We start from the raw sequence: 8,509 nt of genomic DNA on the forward strand, positions 1-8,509 counted from the left end.
AAAAAATTAACCGTTATATGCTTTAATATAACTTAAAAAATTGCACTTTTCAAATTCATTTTCATTATTGCTACACTTAATAAAAATTATTGTGGTAAAAAAGAAATATATTTTTAATTCAAAAACAATATTTGAATTTTTTGAAAAAAAAAAACAAATTTTGAAAAAATAATATTTTTTTTTAGAATATTTTAACACTTAATATAACGCACGCAAATTCAAAATATCAATAACTTTAGTTGTAGTAGTGAATTTGTCGTCACTCTGCATATCAAATACAGTATACTCTCGAAAAGTAAATCGATTGGTATTTTGGGTAATTTACTTTTTCGAATAATTTACTTTTCCAAATATATACATAGATTATCTGTTTTTATAATATTAAATGGATTTTTAAACTTAAAAAATTCATTCATTTATTTGCTTCAATAAAACATATGGATTTACATGAAAAACATATGTATTTATTATGAAGAGAAAAAATTTTGAATATTCTTTTGTTTTTTTTCTTTTGCAATATATTTTCTGACCATTTACATATGTACATATCTCAAAGTTTATTTACTAAACAGACGCGATAAACAAGAGAGTAAGTGTTTTTGCAACATCGTAAAAAACGCTGCTTGCTTCGTTTCGAATTTTTTATCACACTCTCTGAAAAGTAAATTAAAAAATTTACTTTTTCGAGGTGCATGTGTAATCTTAAAGGTGATTTACTTTTCCGCGATTATTTACTTTCTGAGAATTTACTTTTCGAGAGTATACTGTAGTAATTTCCGCATTTATGTCAACCGTTTTCGAAAGACTTCAGTAAGCAGCTATTCAAAAAAAACGCTTGCAACAGCTGCCGTTCCACCACTAGCCAACAATGTTACAAGCACCAATAATATTTGTAATAGTAACTGCCTGTGTCCACTGGCGCAGAGCACAGCACAGATTTGGAATTGAGTTCACGCCGCTTTCCAAAATCCCAACCGAACTTGTGCGTACGAATTGCTTTGCACGACTGCCGCTACTTACACAATGGGGAGTGCGAATAGGCGAGACCAATAGCTGAAAGCAGGATACGGCGCGTTATACGTTTGTGTTGCACGAACTCTCCCGAAAGGCGCTGAAGTTTGTGGCGCTCGTGTGCGAGTCACAGTGTGTCGCTCGCATGCTAACTCATAACAACAAAAAATACCGGCTGGAGTTGGTCGATTCGTATAAACAATATTGCGGAAAAGTTTTTGTTGTCCCTGCGTTCGAAAGCAAGTGCGTGTGTTATGAAGGTACATATAAATCTCAAATAAAGTTAAAAAATTCTATAAAATTTCGCACCTAAACTATATTGTATGGCAACTTGTTCTAATACAATAAAAATTATTTTCAAAATACCGTTTAATATTTGTCATCTGAAGTGTGTCAACTCTCATACAATATACTCCACATTATCTCTCGCTCAATTTTCGCTCTTTCGGCACACTTTCGCTCCGTTGGTTGTTATACGTTGCGCTCTCAATTAGGTCAGTGCCTCTCTACTGCAGGATTTGCAAGTTGGGCAGGGTTACCAATTGATATTTAAAAATATTTGGATAGTAAAGATATATTGAAAAAAAAAACTAAATAAAGTATTGAAACAAAAAAAAAAAGAAAAATATAAAATCAGTGAATATTTGCTAAACAAATTTATGACGAACTTATTGAGACTTTAATTTGAAGATTTTTCCGAACTCTCATAGTTTTCCACAAGTTTTCTTATTGTATTTCTGTTTCATAAATTTCTGCACTCTAATCCTTTTAAAAACATCATTAAAACCCTTTAAAGGCATTAACATAACTGAATTGTAAGTAATACATACTGAATGCCCGCAGTTATGATCATTTATGAATAGCCGCTAAGGCACTAAAGCTTGAATATTTAATTTTGAATTTGACAAACATAAAGAGTGATCTACTTTTTTATAGCACAAAAGTTCAAATTTAATAAGAAATGCTTATTATCATTCGAAAGAACATTCATTGGCATTTATTTTTGGATGATTAACTCTTTCTAATGTTGGCCGCGGCTAAGTTTCAGATGGTCCATCCGTTGAGTTCAATTTTCGTTGACACGGTCGAGCAATTGGAAAGGTAACTGGCGAATGACACGCGGGTTTTTTTGCTTCAAGGCCTGAAGAGAAGCGGGATTGTCCGCGTAGACTTTAGACTTTACATATCATCACAGGAAAAAATCCAACTGTGTGACATCACACTATCTTGGTAACCAATCGACCGACCCAAAAATGAAAATATCTGCACATCGAAGTGTTCTCTCAATAAATCCATTGATTAATGCGATGTGTAAGAAGAAGCGCAGTATTGTTGAAACCAAATGTCAGCGAGGTCACGAGCTACAATTTCAAGCATCAAATTATCGGTTATCATATCGCGATAGCAGTCGCCATTGACGGTTACGTCCTCATCGGCATTATTTTTGAAGAAATGTGGACCGATGATTCCACTGGTCTACAAAACACACCTCATCGTTGTTTTTTCTGAAGGAACTGGAAGCTCTTCAATCTCTGTAGGTTGCTCTTCGTCGCAATACGGTAATTTTGCTTATTTACATACCCATTAAGCCTCATCGCTGCACAAATTTTGGCTCGAAAACGTCGGATCTTCTTGAACTTTTCAAAAGCCCATAGAGCGAATCCGTGTGGCTTGGGACGGTCTAGCGAGTGAAGCACATTTCTTACAGACCGTGAATGTTCGTAATAAAATTGAACGATTTGTAAACATTGATCAGGCATAAGTCTTCCCATAATGAAGTGCCAAACAAGACTGAGCAAAAATAACATAACAGCTTGACACGACTCACGCATGATCTCTAAAAAGTCATGTGCAAAGCAGTGGACAGGAGGTATACAAAATTCATATTGGCACGCGATAGAAGCGACTAAAGGGACCAAAACTGGTCTATGCTTATTGGCCTACCAGATTCACCTAACCTAACCTAATTTGTTATGCAAGAAATTTCGAGTTTAATACACCAGTTATAGCAAATTTTAACTTCTCGTAATTTCGCTCGTCTACTATTACACATACCTTTCGTTTAGTTACATTTTTATTAACCAATATTTTATTGTGGACATACACTTCATTGATATCTTCCGAATATCAGCTTACCTCATAGTAAATCATCGAAAATTATTTCATTGATTTATTTTTCGGTTCCGTCCTTCCAGAATCTCTCCGACGTCTACTGAGTTCATTGCCTTGGACGCATTTCTGCTCGTTACGGAATTTTGCAAACTCCTAAAGGATGACTGCTGCGCCCGCGCAGATCTCGTATTATCCTTATCAAGACAAGACACTAAAACATATCCTTACAGTATTTACTTTTTCTCGCAAAAGAATTGCATTGAATGCTGGTTTTCCTTTTCATAGGAATGGTACGAACTTTTCAGCATTCTTTTACATAATTTTTTTAAATCGGTTCAGTTTTTTAACCCTCGTTTCGGATACTCATATACCTTTTTAACCATTTTCTATATTAACCTGCAGAAGTTGGAAAATTTTGCAAACGGAAGCTGCAAACCAATTAGAAAATGATTTCGTAGATTTAAGAACCAAAAATGGTCGCTTTCGAAATACAGTTTTTTTTATCAACGATACCATTTTCGCGTTTTATAAATATTTGCGCACTGGACAGGGTATATTAAGTTTGTCACGAAAGCCAAATCCGTCTGACTGTTTATACCCTCAATTGAGATTTCAATTTATTTTATCTTTAGCAAACGTTCTTTTCTCCCAAAAAGCTGGTCATTTGTGGGAACTGCCAATCTCAGACGACAATTGGATACCTACTGGATATAAAAATTATACTGAACAATCTTCAGTTCTTGTATGGAAAACCTTTTTATTTGAGAAAACAGCTTCACGAAATTGTGCATAGACTATTGAACATGATATTCAAATCGGATCACTATAGCATATAGCCTGCATTTAATTTGACTGATTAACATGAATATAAGGGTATTTTTCCTTATGGTATGAAGGTTATTTATATTGCAGAACATATGTATCTGGAGGAACTAGTAAAACGTTTTTTGTTGTATGATGTGTACCTAGGAAAGGTATTATTTTTTTCTGTGCATCTGAAGTTAACGTTTTTACTTCTTCAGATTTGAACTCAAGCAAGCAAAGCTTTCTTTGAAAAACCAAAAGTTCATGAAGCCATCAGTTGACTCCAACATGCCCATATGAGACTTGGGTAGAAATTGGCCTCGAAGTGACGAGGAAAAGACTAATTGTTTTCCAAATCACCTAGAAAGGTATATCAACCTATTGCACAAAGAACAACTTTAAGCTGTTGATCTTACCCAACACAGCTAACGAGTCGCTCGAGTCTTTGCAGACTCACCTTCTGAAATTGTTAGAATCATAAAAGAGCTTAATCCATCATAACATTACCACAAAATTTGTATATAAGTAAAGAAAAATAATAGTAAAAATATAAAAATTAAAATTTATTTATTATATATTACCAAATATTGCTGTAGATGTGCATCAATTCGGGTTTCAGGAAAAACATAACATGATGGAGCAAGTAAATAGAATCACTAACGAAATAAGGAAAGCATTTGAGCACAGAGAGTGCTGTTCAGCTATATTTCTTAACGTACATAGCTCAGGCGTTTGATAAGGTGTAGCATGAAGACCTTTTATATAAGATAAAAAACTTTCTACCTCTAGAATAGTACAAAATATTCGAGTCTTATTTAAAGAATTGACAATTTATAGTTAAAGTAAGAGATTTCATATCTGATGAATGACAGATAAGGCCTGGTATACCATGGGGTAGTGTTTTAGGCCCAACTCTATACATCATAAACTATTGTGAGCAAATTGAAAAGTGAATTTTGTTTATTTTATCTCCTTCAAAGTAATGCTACAGCGGGAGGGGATACACTTATGCCAACGAATTTTCCAGTCAACATAGCACATAGCATAGCACGAAATAGCCATCAGAACCTTCTTCGATTCAGCTTTTATATCCTCAATTGAGTCAAAACGGTGTCCTCGAAGCGGTCATGTGAATTTACTGTATAGCTAGGAGTTATACGAAGGTTAATCGGGCAAATGCGGTGGTTGCGGTACGATATTAGTTGAAAATGTGCCGAAATTATCACGAATAACCATACTGCATTGGTTGGTGCATTGTTGCACTTCTTTGTTCAATAAATTCAGACATAGTAAAAATCGAAGAATTCACTTTTAGAGCCTCAGAAAATCATCAGAAAAACTGATTAATATTTTGATGTGAAATTTAGCATAAATGTCACTAACAGTACTCCCAACTTACAGAAAAAATATGTACCGATTCGAAAAACACGCTATATATAAATTAAAAATTCTATCTAGTAGAACTAGCAAAACGTTTTCCGTTGAATGCAAAAAGTTCACTGATTAAGTTTTCATATTTACCTAAACATATAGTTGCTTTCAGAAATGCATCTGAATTGGGTATTATAGCATCGATGTAGTCGAAGTAAACCCTTCGTTTCACGGAAAGACATCTCATTAACAGATTTTTCTTACAAATTCCGCGTTTATTTATAGGAGAGTTTTCCATTTATTTATTAATGATAATAAAATGAAATTTAAACGATAGCTACATATGCCAGGCTATTAGACGTTTTAAAGAACGGGTTTCTGCTAAAAACTTTAAATTTTGATTTATTATTAACAATGAATGATATTTTCAACAAGTAACTAAGAATTAGGTCAAGCAAATATATATACATACAAATGGGTATATTTGTAAAATATAATATGATGTAATAAATTCCTTATAAATATACATATTTCAATGCTATTATTAATTATAACATCTTATCTCGCCATTATTTATTAATTAAAAATAGTTTTTACAAAATTAAATAAGTGTTTGATACAGACAGAGGCTCTATTAGTATGTATTATTTATGTATATATAAGTATATGTATGAGTTACTGCATTCTCTGATATTACAGATATTTATTTATGAAAGCAGATAAAAATCACAACGTCAATATTTTTTCCACTTCAATGTCAGCTTTATGGTTTAGTTGTTGTAAAACAGCACTTCAATAGTTGTAAAAACTGATAAGACAGTTGTTTACTTGGGTATTTCTTTACTACAGTTTCTTTCCGTCCGCTTTTGATTTCATTTTTGAAGTGCACACTTGCAGATTAATATCAAACAAAATATTTAGTAGGTAATAGTTATTTCTTAAGTGACATTGTGCTAAATATTTACGCTTTAAATTTCGTTATGACATACAAATGCATACCTATATATAGTATATATGTGTGTATGTATGAGTGGGAAGAAGCTTTAGAAGCCCGCCTCGCGGTAATTATTTGTTATTACAGAAGTCATAAACATAAACTAATTAAAAGTGGCATTTAGAGGTTGCACTAGTAAAATAAAATATTAAAACTATCATATATATAACTATTTAATTGTAGTTAAAAGTTTGGTGATGATACTCAAAATCAACTTCTTCTGTTGAAGTAGTTAGCGCCCGACATTGGTGGATATAATTTATTTTAGGTCTTTAGTTCAACATTTTGTTAGATTATTACGTCAGATCCTTTATCCCAGGTTACATATCTTTCGCTTAACTCAAACAGTTCTGGAGTTCTATTTACATGTCGAATTGTATTAGTAGTGTTCTTTTTTATAAGGGCTTCTTCCATTGCTCGTTGAACGAAGAAAGTATTTTTTGGCAAAAATGTTTGCCGTTGGTCTCAAAACTAATTTCCTTTGCTCTTTAGTCAAATGACTTATCGACGTCAAAGAAAGTTAAGGAACAATCTTTGTGTGACAACCTAAAATGTGTTTTTTAGGAATTAAAAAAATAATGGCTTGGTTGCTTTAAAATTTAATGGATTTCATTTAAAAAGTTGAAGTACTTGGGCCTCATACTTGCCTTATATTGTTGTAAAGGAGTTATTTAGAAGCAGTAGGGACTCTCATCAAATGATGTGCTTTGGTTTTCCGAAAGCATAGTTTAGAAGCAGTGAGAGGATATTATACACATCTTATTACGTTTATCATTATACATGGTTTATATGGTCTATTGATATATAAGTATCTCAACTGTTGTATGCTGTATGCACTTGTTTTGTACGAGTAAAGCCACACTTTCTAAATAGCTAGAGCGTGTTCTCATTTGCATCCCAATGCCATCTTTGGTGCACTACGTGCGATGATACTTAATACCACTCTTCAACCGGCAATGCATTCCTGCGATAGTTTCGAACATACTTCGAGCATATCAAAGGTCCTCGAGGGATATTCCGAACTCCTCTCCCACTTCGATTACATCGCTGATAGCTTGGACTACTATGCCGCAGACCACATGTACTTCAGAGGGATATGTGGTTGATGCGGAATTGCTGGAGAAGAGGCGTAGTGTGCTTTTTAGTTTGGGTGCCCGGCCACAGTGGAATCGTCGGTAACTGTTAAGCCGATGAGTTCGCAAGAAAGAGTATCTTTACCCTAATCCCATCAGGAAAGGAATGAGCAAGTGCTTTTCTGTTCGTGTACACCGGCGTTGATTTGTGGGCTGTGAAAAATAAATGCCAAATAATGTACTTTCGACTGATAATAAACATTCGCCACTAAATTTGAAGTTTCTGTGTTTTTTTTTTTCTTTAGAAAAGTAGGTAACCTCGATATATACATACATCCCTTTATTTTAAGTTTTGATAAGCAACAACCTTACAGACCACTCTAACGGCCGACCCTCCGAAACGCATCTGTATGCCAAATAAAACACGAATTTGTTTTTTGTTGTGTGTTTTATTATTTATTTATTGTTTTTCTTGTTGTATTAATTTTAAATTTTAATTAAATCTACAAATACATTTACAGCGGAGGGCGATAATACAATTAAACGAAATGAAAAACTAAAAACGAAAGCTTATACCAAACTATTTAACCATAATTATTTGCTTTAAAAAACAGAATTCGCTTGTATGTAGTGATAAATTACAAATTGCCATTTGCCATTTGCCATATTTGCAATTCAATTCAATTCGATACGATTTAAAAATACTACACCATCACACGGAGAAGTGCGCGACAAACGATGCTAAGCATGACAACAGTTGCGCATGCGCATACACACATACAAAAGCCCACACACGCACACACACAGAGCGAAATGTATGCGCTGTGCCTATGTGTAGCCGGCTCAGCCCAAAAGTATGCTACAGCGAGCGATGTTGTGACTAAAAATGCGCGCACAGCCATGCTACAGTGCAAAATTTAGTCATGTTTCTGTGAATTAAATTTAAACATTATCAATTAATTTACTTTTAGTTTTATGTTAAACTCAGCTACAATTAAATTGCCATTACGAATTTATGCATCAATGCATAACGAAAGTTATCAAAGAAGATTTGCTAAACATTACTTAAAGTACGGCTAACAGTGTGTTCAATGCAATTATACTTTAGCAAAAACAAAAAAATATATATATTTTAATAATTACT

At 33.5% G+C, this 8,509-nt stretch overlaps 1 protein-coding gene across 1 annotated transcript in view; it reads right to left on the bottom strand.

Moving 5' to 3' along the window:
• The window catches only part of LOC105232923 (sodium/calcium exchanger 3), a 143,254-nt gene extending 142,263 nt beyond the window's left edge, over window positions 1-991 (bottom strand). Inside the window, exon 1 of the mRNA XM_049447924.1 lies at window positions 793-991. The gene's annotated coding sequence lies outside the window, so the exon portion shown is untranslated. The remainder of the gene's footprint in view (window positions 1-792) is intronic.
• Between the last annotated feature and the right edge of the window lie 7,518 nt (window positions 992-8,509).

Source organism: Bactrocera dorsalis, chromosome 2 (assembly GCF_023373825.1).
Source record: "Bactrocera dorsalis isolate Fly_Bdor chromosome 2, ASM2337382v1, whole genome shotgun sequence".
NCBI lineage: Eukaryota > Metazoa > Arthropoda > Insecta > Diptera > Tephritidae > Bactrocera > Bactrocera dorsalis.